The sequence below is a fragment of the Leucopleurus acutus genome (assembly GCF_964270905.1).
Source record: "Leucopleurus acutus genome assembly, chromosome: 10".
Taxonomy (NCBI): domain Eukaryota; kingdom Metazoa; phylum Chordata; class Mammalia; order Artiodactyla; family Delphinidae; genus Leucopleurus; species Leucopleurus acutus.
In genome coordinates, this window is record NC_139153.1 from 57,217,230 (window position 1) to 57,229,940 (window position 12,711).

The 12,711-nt window shown below is 45.1% G+C and overlaps 1 pseudogene across 1 annotated transcript; it reads left to right on the forward strand.

Annotated features, from left to right (window-relative positions):
- Nucleotides 1-3,843: 3,843 nt before the first annotated feature.
- On the forward strand, nucleotides 3,844-5,317 carry LOC309967427 (keratin, type II cytoskeletal 8-like; annotated as a pseudogene). The gene has a single exon. The product of its transcript is annotated as a keratin, type II cytoskeletal 8-like (transcript).
- The last annotated feature ends 7,394 nt before the right edge of the window (nucleotides 5,318-12,711 follow it).

A 12,711-nucleotide genomic window follows, 5' to 3' on the forward strand; every position in this document is an offset into this window, starting at 1 on the left:
GTCTTTCTGAACAAGGGATTTTCATAGAAGCTTCCAATTGGGTTGGGTCAGAGGCACCTCTGAGAAGTCAGTGCGACCCCCATGTATAATCTGGTTCCACAATGTGCCCTCTAAGAGAGTGATTCTCAAACCTGGCTGCATATTGTAGTTACCTGGGGAGTTTTTAAAACTCCAGATGCTCAGGCTGCACCTGATGCCGAAAACTCAGCCTCTATGCACAGTGAAAAATTGACTCTCAGAGACAGAGTTTTGGGTGAGGTAGAAAAGAATAGCTTTACTGCTTTGCCAGGCAAAGGGGCCACAGTGGGCTCATGCATGCCACAAAAACTGGGAGGACTTGGTGAGTTTTATAGCAGTGGTTCAAGGGCAGAGTTGCTGATAAGGATCAGGGTATGTACAGGGCCTGCAGTCCTCTAATCTGACCTCAAGTGGTCTCCTGATGAGCTTCTCAACATTATCAAACTGTGACCTTCTCTGGAATGAAGAATGCTACCATCTTCCATATGTTGGGGGTTTTAGTTCTGTAGAAGAGCTCAAAGATATTGTTATATGCTTCCCTTAAGGCAGAACCAGGACCCTGCCCCAAGGCTGCACTATTGTTTCTTGCCTGCTCCTCCCCTGTCTCTGCATCCCCTCCCTTCCCTGATTAGCAGCTGTTTGAACCTGCCCTCAGGGAAGGTCATGGAGGCTAGAGTCTGTTCCCTACAGACAAGAAACAGGGGACACAGAAAGGCTTCTGTACCCAGGAGCTCCACAGGGTCCTGCTTGGTTTCACACCCAGGATAGTTTAATTAGATTCTTTTGAGGAGGGTTGCAGGCCCTAATATTCTTTAAAATATCTTGGTTGATTACAGCATGTAGCCAAGTTGGAGAACCAGTGCTCAGGCCTGTACCCTGACATGGTACTGGGACAAACAGCTGAGCTCTGCCCACACACAGGGGACCGTGCGACTAGAGAGGAGACACAGCAAGTGGGGTACAGAGGCCCAGCTGCTGTGATACCAATTCCCACTGATCATGTGAGGTGCCAGGTGTCCCCAAGCCTCTATCTACTTCAGAAATAGCTCAGATGCGTCTCAGAACATGCGGCTTGGCTAAGAGGCTGATACGTCGCTCTTGACTGAATAGCTAAGTAGACATTTCAAGCACAGGTTCGGCCCCTGAATGAGTGTCTGTCCTCACATTTACCAGCTGCTCCTGAGCTCGAATTTATGCTGTGAGCCAGGGCCCCGCTTCCTCAACAAAAACCTCCCTTTGTGACTGGAGAAGCAGTTGAGTTGAGTAGCACTAAACACACACACACATACACACACACACACAAATGGGTCTTTAACAAGACAGCTCAAAAGATTGTCACAGACCCCTCTGGGACCAACTCTGCCCCCCAGTCCTCAGTCATCCCAGGCCCAAGTCTGCCCTCTCTGCCAGATGCTGGGAAGCTGGTGACAGCACAACCCCCACACAGCTATTTGCATTTGGGACTTAGGGCTGCTGTCCAGGGGCCTGAGGAGCACAGCCTCCCTGGTACCTATTTCTCAATCTTAAAGAAAACCAGGAGCTGAGTTGTTCCCTTGGTGGGGGTGGGGCACAGGAAGTGGTGGGAACAAATGCCTCAATTTGCTACTTAGGGTGGTGGCTCTTGAAGAGACCGAGGTCAGCCTGTGGACCCAGCTTGATGGGAGCTTCACCTCCTGGGGACTGGGTGGGAGGGGTGAGAAGTGACATTTCTGGAAGGTTCCTGGACACTTTGGTGGGGGGCAAGTCCTGCTCTCAACTATGAGCTGAAAAACCAGCCAAATAAGGGCTCCCTGAAGGATAAATATATGATCCTCTGGGGAACCTGGGAACTATTTGGGCCAGAGGAACTCCTGGAAAAGATAAGCTGGTAAAGCATGTAAACCCTTGAAAGCAAGGCCACTGCAGATTTGAAGCATTCACAAACACAGCATTTAAAAACTGAATATAGGGACTTCCCTGGTGGTGTAGTGGTTAAGAATCCACCTGCCAATGCAGGGGACACAGGTTCAATCCCTGGTCCTCGAAGATCCCACATGCCTCAGAGCAACTAAGCCCGTGCGTCATAACTACTGAGCCTGCACTCTAGAGCCCGCAAGCCGCAACTACTGAGCCCATTTGCCACAACTACTGAAGCCCATGTGCTCTAGGGCCCGTGTGCTGCAACTACTGAGCCCGTGTGCTGCAACTACTGAAGCCCGCGCACCTAGAGCCCGTGCTCTGCAACAAGAGAAGCCACCGCACTGAGAAGCTGGTGCACCACAATGACGAGTAGCCCCTGCTCACCACAACTAGAGAAAGCCAGCACACAGCAACAAAGACCCAATGCAGCCAAAAATTTAAAAAACAAACAAAAAAAACCTGAGTACAGAAAGGTAAAATAACAAAGTACAAATTTTCTGAAATCCCACTACCAAAAGAAAGCCCTTGTAAACACCTTCCAAATAGCTCTCTACAAATGTGTGTGTGTGTGTGTGTGTGTGACTATACATTTTCACAGACTTGGGGCCTAAAGTTCATACAGTTTTTTTTTTAATTTCTTAATCACTATTTTTTTTATTGAGGTGCAGTTGATTTACAATGTGTTAATTTCTGCTGAACAGCAAAGTGATTAAGTTATACATATATATACATTCCTTTTTTAATATAGTCTTTTCCATTATGGTTTATCATAGGATATTGAGCACACACAGTTTTGAAACTAGTTTTTCTCTCAGTCAACAATTAGTCCTGGACTTGGTCTGTGTCAATGAATTTATACCCATATCATTTTCAATGCTTGCAGCACGTTCTCTTATATGTATATACCATAATTTAACTATCCTTTTATTATAAATAAAGCTGCTAAGAGCAAATCTTGTACATGTGCTTTTTTTGGACATTCCTCACTTCTCTTGAGATACACCTGGGAGGGGGTTGCTGGGCTATAGGCTGTCACTCTCCTCTCATTGGACATTGAGGTGGTTTCTACTTTTTGTTTTTTCAAACAATTCTGTGATAATTCTTGTTCTGCTAAGAATGTAAGTTTTGCAAGGGAAAGTGCCTTTTCTGTTTGCTTCATAGATGAATTCCAAATGTCTATGTTGCTACTTTCAACACATATTTGTTGAAATAACTGAACAAACATGGATTTCTTTCACATCTGTAGGAATACAGTCAATTCTTGACTCAAAGTTTTCACCGCTCTGCCCATGTCCATGGATGACCATGAAAGCTCCATGAGTACTGATTTGGCGGTTACAAATAAATTTTAGTGAGTAGGCAAATTTGCAAAAACAGAATTCACAAATAATAAAAATCAATTGTATTTCATAAGATATATTTGAGAATCAGACTTGTTGGATAATAGAATATTCACACTTTAAGTACTTTCAAATTTCCACCACCCTTCATGAAAAGATATATTAATTTACTTTCCCATCAGTAGTATGTGTGAGTGCTTGTTAACCCTAGACCAAATCTGTTGTTGTTCTTGTAGACATGGATTAGGGGGTCTCTGATTTTTATTTTGATGACAAAAATCACACAGGGGAACACAAAAATTACAATTGACAAACTAGGAGTGAGTCATGGGCTGGAAAACAAAAGGAATATGTTTCCAGAGTCCCCTGGATTCTTCCTGGAATCTTGGGTTTCCTTCCAGGGTCCTCCATGCCCTGGGTACCTCCTGGACCCCTTCCAGGAGTCCCACAGAGCTCAGCTTGAGAACCAGCACTCTAGGCCAAGGGTTCCACTGTACAAGAAGTTTGAGATGGACCTAGGAGCAGCTTCACAACTCCTTGAGTCTCTGTGTGCTTCAGCCTCCTTGCCTCCTCTCCAGCCTCCACCATGTCCATCAGGGTGACCCGGAAGTCCTACAAAGTGTCCACCTCTGGCCCCCGGTCCTTCAGCAGCCACTCGTACACCAGTGGGCTGGGCACCCGCATCAGCTCCTCGGCCTTCTCCTGGGTGGGCAGCAGCAGCAGCTTCCGGGGTGGCCTGGGCAGCAGCATGAGTCTGGCTGCAGGTTACAGTGGGGCCCACCCTGGGTCTGGGGGGCATCACACCTGTCACGGTGAACCAGAGCCTGCTGAGCCCCCTCAAGCTGGAGGTGGACCCCAACATCCAGGTCGTGCGCACCCAGGAGAAGGAGCAGATCAAGACCCTGAACAACAAGTTCGCCTCCTTCATCAACAAGGTACGGCACCTGGAGCAGCAGAACAAGATTTTGGAGACCAAATGGAACCTCCTGCAGCAGTAGAAGACAGCCCGGAGCAACATAGACCACATGTTTGAGAGCTACATCAACAACCTCCGGCGGCAGCTGAAAACCCTGGCCCAGGAGAAGCTGAAGCTGGAAGTGGAGCTTGGCAACATGCAGGGGCTGGTGGAGGACTTCAAGACCAAGTATGAGGAAGAGATCCAAAAGCGCACAGACATGGAGAATGAATTTGTCATCATCAAGAAGGATGTGGTTGAAGCTTACATGAACAAGGTAGAGCCGGAGTCCCGCCTGGAAGGGCTGACTGATGAGATCAACTTCTACAGGCAACTGTATGAAGAGGAGATCCATGAGATGCAGTTGCAGATTTCTGATACCTCCGTGGTCCTATCCATGGACAACAGCCGCTCTCTGGACCTGGATGGCATCATCGTCGAGGTCAAGGCCCAGTATGAGGAGATCACCAACCGCAGCCGAGCTGAGGCTGAGACCATGTACCAGATCAAGTACGAGGAGCTGCAGACCTTGGCTGGGAAGCACGGGGATGACCTCCATCGCACGAAGACAGAGATTTCCGAGATGAACCAGAACATCAACTGACTCCAGGCTGAGATCGAGGGCCTCAAAGGCCAGAGGGCTTCCCTGGAGGCCGCCATTGCTGATGCCGAGCAGCGTGGGGAGCTGGCCATCAAGGATGCTCAGGCCAAGCTGGCCGAGCTGGAGGCCGCTCTGAGAACCGCCAAGCAGGACGTGGCACAGCAGCTGCGCAAATACCAGGAGCTGATGAACGTCAAGCTGGCCCTGGACGTGGAGATCGCCACCTACCACAAGCTGCTGGAGGGTGAGGAGAGCTGGCTGGAGTCTGGGATGCAGAACATGAGCATCCACACCAAGACCACCAGCGGGTACTCAGGTGGGCTGACCTCAGCCTATGGGACCCCTGGCTTCAACTATGGCCTGAGCTCCTACCAGTCCATCTTGGGCTCTGGAGGGGGCTCTGGCTTCTTCAGCCGTACCAGTTCCAAGGCTGTGGTTGTCAAGAAGATTGAGACCCATGATGGGAAGCTGGTGTTCGAGTCCTCTGACATCCTGCCTAAGTGAAAGGCTCCTGCGATCCCTCCCAGCCTCCCCGCTCACTTGCTCCTGCAAGAAGGAGTTGTGCAGGGGAGTGTTGGAACCAAAGACCTGAGGCTCAGTCCCGTCCTTAGCCCACCCCTGGGGGAGTCAACTGCCTGGGGCTCCCTCTCTTGCCCACGCCCCCAACTAAAAGCCAATCCAAGTGTCTTTTTCAGAATAAAGCTTCAGCTGGCTCTGCCAACACACACACACACACACACACACACACACACACACAAGAAGTTTGAGATGTACAGGGCTGGTTCCGATGGCGGCCTCAGCCTGGGTGGGCTCCCGCAGTGGAGGAGGCAACAGCTTGGCCACCCAGTTGTGCAGCTGGAGTACTGGCCGGGTGGTACCACCTCACACTTGTAGCTGGAACCTTGGGTATCCTGGCTGCTTGTGAAGGCAAACATGTCTTTCCAGCTCTCCTCCTCAGCACAAGGTTAAAGAATAAGCACCCTTTCTTCAAGGCTCTGTTGGGGAGAATGGGTCGGCAGAGCAGAGGCTGTAGACGGAGTGCTGCAGACCATGTGGGAGGACTGGTTCTCCCAGGACTGGCTCTCAGTCTCTGCTGGGTGGGGCTGAGGACCCTCCAGGCTGTAAGGGGAGCAGGAGCCCCCTCCCCAGGTCTGAAGGCCAGGCTGGAGAGCCAGGCACGTGCCCCTCCCTCCACCACCACCAGTCTGAACTCCTGCTGTCCATCTCATGTTTGGTCCACGCACCAACGTTCTGATCCTCTCCTGGGAGGCACTGAGAGCACTGGTTTTGCAGCTGTTGAACAACTCCAATTTCAGCAGTGACGTTTCCCCAACAGGTCCAAGCAGATGACCCCCTTCGGGTCAGCTGACCCTTGGCCTTCGTGCCTGGAGCTCAGGGGCTGGGGGGAGAGGAGAGGCAAACTGCTGGGGCTTGGGGCCGGCTCCTGGAGAGATGGAGGACACTTGGTCAGCGGAGCCCATCTAGCCCTCCTCCCAGCTGTGTCTACCTGCACTGGGCTCCCAGAGTCTGCTCCTCTGACCCTTCAGGGGTGTACTACCTGTGATGGCACAGGGACCCCTCCTTCTCCTCTCCCTCTCCTCCCCCTCCTCCTCCCTCTCCTCTCCTTATTCTCCTCTTTTCCCCCTCTCCTTCCCCTCCTCCTCCCCCTCCCCTCCCCCCTCTCCCCTCTCCTCCTTCCCCCTCCCCCTCCGCCTCCTCCTCCTCCCCTCCTCCTCCTTCTCCCCCTCCCCACCACCTCTTCCTAATCCTCCCTACAGCTGGAAGTGGTGCACAGTTGTTGGACACCCCAGATGTTTAACTTCCATATTTGCCTGGTGACTGGCGTGTGGTCAGCGCTGAATCAATGATGGCTTTGTTGGTTGACTGAATGACTGACTGAATGAAGGAATGTGACTGAATGAAGGAATGAATACTTCACTTCAGGCTTTTTACTCCCCTTCCATTTAGTTATGGATTTTCTAGATATCTCTGAATCTAATCTTGACAGTAGTCCCTGGATGGCTTCTTTGGGTATTTCTACCTTGACCTTTAATGAGTCCAAACAGCAGTGGGAAAGCAAGGGTTCTGAAAAGCAATGATGGCTCAGGGGCCCAGGTTTCTCTCCACAAATGCCAAGCACTGCTAGCAGAAAGTGCAATTACCTTTACAAAACCAATAAGCAATTGGTTTTTCGATTCAGTAAATTATAGAACAAATTCAGTAAATTATAAACCAAAGACAACACTAATTAACACCAAAGAAGATTAAGCATGCATTCACATTTTCCACTAACATTAATAAACTTGTTGGGTGCCTGGCACTCCCCAGCGCTGGAAACAATACCCCCTCATCCGCAGGCAAAATGCCTTTCAGTGGGTGTCTACAGTTGACTGAGATAATGAATCTCTGCCCAAGTTACTCCCAATTTTATTAATAGATTATTTTATAGACTAATGCAATTATAAATTAGCTATTCAATGGCACACAATGGGATTCATGAACAAATCTGGTTAAATGCTTTTCTTGATTGCACTGTGTGCATAGCATCTTTAAATCAAGGATTCAGTTCTTAATTCACACCAACAATTAATGTTTGCACACGGTGTATTAATCATTTCAGTTTGAGGGGAGAAGTCCCAGTTGTTTATCTGTAGGGATGTATTAGTATTTGCCTGCATCTCGAATTACTAATCTGAAATTTCTGGGGAAAGGGAAAGAAAAGGTGTTTTTTTTTTTCTAATTTGTGTTTTTAAATATAAAAGTACTCTCTTAAGTTAATGATATAGTAAAGGTAAAAAAACAAGCACGTTCAAAAATGTGAATTTGTAATGTCATTTTTGTTCATCATCTAGAACATTCTGGGAGAAAGTATCCTAAAATTTTGACTATGGAAATTTCCAGACTATAAGCTTCCTGATGACATTTTATTTATTTCATTTTACTTTCCTTTTTATGGATACTTTCCTCCAGAAAATGCCTATAATTTGAATAATGATATATAGCACATATACACTAAAATATACCGTAAACTTTAAAGCATTATATAGTTTCTAACAGTCCTGATATTCAGTAAAGCCTTGCATAAATGGACTGTAAAAATCTATCCCAGAATGGAATGTTGACTATGACAAATGAATTTAGCTGTATTACAGATGTGTAATGTAACCTCACTGAAGGGGGAGGGGGGATGAAGCTGACCTAAATAACTTCTGAAAATGGTACTTTGGGTAGCGTTAGACTGAAGACAGAAAGAACTCTACATAACACCTTATTCTGCTACTGAATCCAAGCTCACTCTGCTCGCCGCATGACAGGCCAATCAAATGGAGACTAGGTGTTGAGGCAAGGAATATGACTTTATTCGGAAAGCTGGCAGACCAAGAAGATGGCAGATCAAAAAGATGGCAGACAAAAGTCTCCAAAAAAAACGATCTTATATATGTACCCTGGAATGGCCCGCCTCAGGGAAGGGATGTGTTAATTTCTTCTTTCTTGCAGCCATCCACAGGTGGGCGGGGTCAGGATGTTTCCCTGAACAAAGGCACTTTGGTTTAACATTCAGGCAGAGGCGAAGGGTCCCCCAAGGCAGGCCATTATGTATAGACAGTATCCTTTTAGTGAACAAAAGCAACAGGAAGCAAAGGTTAAAGTAAAAGAAACAGATCCAACATGTAGTCAGATTTGGCTCTTCCCTGTTACATGCTGACAGGGCCTAGATGAAATGATGCCCAGCAGCAGTGACTACCACCAGCATCTAGACCTCAGTTTCTAAAGACCCTTCTCCAGTAAAGAGAACCTGGGCTGCTCAGGGAAAGGGCTGGGACAGGGAAAATGAGCTTGGAGCATTTTATAGTTCCAGAAATTAAGAAGTTCCCCCCAAAAAACGTATTGAGCATGCCAAAAGAACATAGGTGCCAAAATTCAACAGCTCCCAATGGCCAAACTGGACAATCTGACCAAGAAAGTAAATAACAGTAATATTGCATGATGACCCAAGGAATAAATGAAACATCCCTGAGTACATACTAATATAAGTAAATGATTGAATAAGTAAGTAAATGGGAGAGAAGGGACAGATCTTCTATGCAGAAGAATTTCAGTTAATAAATGTAGACTCTCCATTCCAGAAAGTGGAACTTAATCCTCTTCCCTTGAGTGCAGGCTGGATTTGTGAATCCCGTGAATCCCGTGAATAAAGCATGCAAAGGAGAAGATAGTAAAACCCAGCAAGACCCTGTGGGCCTCCTGAGCACAAAAGCCTTTCTGTGTCCCCTATTTCTTGATTACAGGAAATAGGCTTCATTTGGCCTCCATGACCTTCCCTGAGTTCCAATGGACAGATTCAAACAGTTGCTAATTAGGGAAGGGAGAGGATACAGAGACCAAGGAGGAGTGGCCGAGAAACAATAGTGCAGCCTTGGGGCAGGGTGCGGGTCCCCCCTCAAGGGATATACATAACAATATCTTTGAGCTATTTTGCAGATACTGAAACCCCCACCAGGTAGGAGAAGTTAACTGTATGCTGCCCACAAGCACGTAGACCCCAGACCAGCTGGAAACAGAAGGTTGATGATGCTGACTCCCGATTACCTCACCACCAGCCAATCAGAAGAATGTCCGTGAGCTGATCACACTTTCTTTGAACCATTACTATAAAACTCTTCACTAGTCCCTCCAGGTTGGGACACAGAGTTTGGAGGGCATTAGCCCACTGTGGCCCCCTTTGCCTGGCAAAGCAATAAAGCTATTCTTTTCACCTTCACCCAGAACTCTGTCTCTAAGATTTAATTCAGTGTTGGGGTACAGAGGCCAGTTTCGGCATCAATAGTAACACAGCAGAGAGAAAACCTAGCACACACTACCTTAACCATGTGATCAAGGTTAATATCACCAGTGACAGGTGGTGGTGACGTCACACCCTCCCTAATACAAAGGGTACTTTACTTCTCTGTTTTTTTCCCCAAAACTCAGTTCCCCTGTCTCATGATGAATTAATGCATCAGACAAACCCATATTGTGGGACATTCTACAAAACACCTGACTAGTCCTCTTCAAAACTGTCAGTTATGAAAATCAAGGAAATGTTGAGAAACTCATGAATTGAGGAGACTTAAGGAGACAGGACAACTAAATGCAACAGGGAATCCTGAATTGGATCTTGGACTAGAAAAAGAGTAAATAGTGTAAAAACTGGTAAAATTGGAAAAAAGTTTGTAGCTGAGTTAATAGTGTTGTACCAATTTACTTTCTTTTTTTGATAAATGTATAGTGGTTATGTAAGATGTTAACACTAGAAGAAGGTGGGTGAGGATATACTTGGATTTTCTGTATTATTTCCTCAAATTTTCTGTACCTAAAATTACTCTAAAAGTTTTTTAATTAATTTTTTTTTTAAAAACTTCAAGTCTATCCTAGTATTTTATAGAAGTGGTGTTCTAAGTTTTCCTGCTTATTTCAAAAATGGCCTGTTAATAATCATTATCTTGTGGTTTAATAGTTAGCAGCAACAGAATCAGACTGCCTGGGTTTGAATCCCCCTTATTATTTTTGACCTCAGACAAGTCGTTTAACTTCTCAGTGCCTCAGTTTCTTCATCTGTAAAATGGGAATAATAATGTATCATAGGGATGATGTCAGGATTAAGTAAGAAAATACACAAAAACTATTTTTGTATTTGATAAATGTTAAGTAACAGTGGTAGTAGAGATCTTCTAAAATGTCCCAGAAATAACCTGAAAAACTCAGTTTCCCTCCTTCCCAAATTCTTTTTGTCATGAGTCAGAAAATGGGCCAAAAGGTCAAAAATGGATAAAAAATTGGTGAAATGAACTATGATTATTTTTCCCAGTGAACATTCCAGAAGGAGAGTTAATTTAAATAAAGCAAACATTCATTTCACTCTTTTCTCTGCTTCATAGTTTAAGCTCATTTTTCTCTTGAATGTTATCAAAAAGTTTCCTAAGTTGTCCATTTCTTCCATTTTTTTTTCTATATTTTTTTCTGTGCCAGAAGGGCCTAAATACCAGAAAGTCACCTGTAAGATGCCTTGCCCAACTGGAGGCAAGAAATAGGACTTATTATGAGTAAGCAATTATATTTTTCTAATATCCCTAGTATTGCAAAACTCTGGAGTGTTCCTGCAAGTCCAAGTACATTACCCTTGGATGCTTTACCTTTGGGCCCCATTAGTCATGATCATTACTAAGCAGAGTTGAGATTTCATTTTTTAAAAAAACACATTTGCTGGCATCTGATTGAAAGAAACACTTCTGGAAAAAATCCTGACTCATGTATCTCATTGGCAACAAAAGAAGAGAGGTTTTAGAGAATTTCCTTAATACAGGACAGTGGTTCTCCAATTTAGCCTCCATCAGCATCACCTGGAGGGCTGCAAAAGCACAGACTGCCAGGCCCACCTCACAGTTAAACTTCAGGAGGTCTTGGGCAGGAACTGAGAATTGCATTTCTTCTTTTCTTTCCTTCTTTCCTTTCTTTCTTTTTAAAATTTTTATTGGAGAATAGTTGATTTACAATGTTGTGTTAGTTTCAGGTGTACAGCAAGGTGATTCAGTTATACATATACATATATCCATTCTTTTTCAGATTCTTTTCCCTTATAGGTTATTACAGGATACTGAGTAGAGTTCCCTGTGCTCTACAGTAGGTCCTTGTTGGTTATCTATTTTATATATAGTAGTGTGTATATATCAATCCCAATCTCTTAATTTATCACTTCCCCCTATGTTTCCCTTTGGTAACCATAAGTTTGTTTTCTATGTGTGAGAGTCTATTTCTGTTTTGTAAATAAGTCAATTTTTATCATTTTTTTGATTCCACATGTGACATCATATGATATTTGTCTTTCTCTGACTTACTTCACTTAGTATGATCATCTCTATGTCCATCCATGTTGACACAAATGGCATTATTTTGTTCTTTTTTTAAAAAATTAATTAATTTATTTACTTTTGGGTCTTCGTTGCTGCGCACAGGCTTTCTCTAGTTGCAGTGAGCAGGGACTACTCTTCATTGTGGTGTGCAGCCTTCCTATTGCGATGGCGTCTCTTGTTGCAGAGTATGGGCTGTAGGCGCATGGACTTCAGTAGTTGTGGCTCACGGGCTTAGTTGCTCCACAGCATGTGGGATCTTCCCAGACCAGGGATCGAACCCATGTCCCCTGCATTGGCAGGCGGATTCTTAACCACTGCACCACCAGGGAAGCCCTGTTTTGTTCTTTTTTTAAGGTTGAGTAATATTACATTGTATATATATGTACCACATCTTCTTTATCCATTTATCTGTCAATGGATATTAGGTAGCTTCCATGTCTTGACTATTGTGAATAGTGCTGCTATGAACATTGGGGTGTGAGAATTACGTTTCTAATAAACTCCCAGGTGATGCTGATGCTTCTGGTCTGACCAGACTTTGGGAACCACTGGGTTAAAAGAACTAATGTGTTTTAGGACTTATTTTGTCTAATGTGGGAATGCAACTAAAACCAAGGGATGAAAAAGGGATGAATTCAGCCCCAAGGATGAGCCCCAAGGGTGGAATAACCCACCATTGTTTTCTGCAGTGCTCTGAACAGTGATGCAGTCTTTTATTTTACCTCAAGGATTCCTCTGCAAAAGATGTCATTTGGCTGCTTATTGTGTGGGGTAGACTAGGTTTCTCAAACTTTTTCTCTGTGAACAGAAATGCCCAGGGTTGTGTCTCTAGTTCAGCGGTTTTCAAATTTCATTGTGTATGAGAATCACTCAGTGAGTTTATGTACAAAGCACATTACTGAGTCCCACCTGAGAAACTTTGATTTATTACATAATAATAATAGCAAGTATTTATTATACATTTACTATGGGCCAGGCACTATTATAAGCACTTTACTTATACGAACT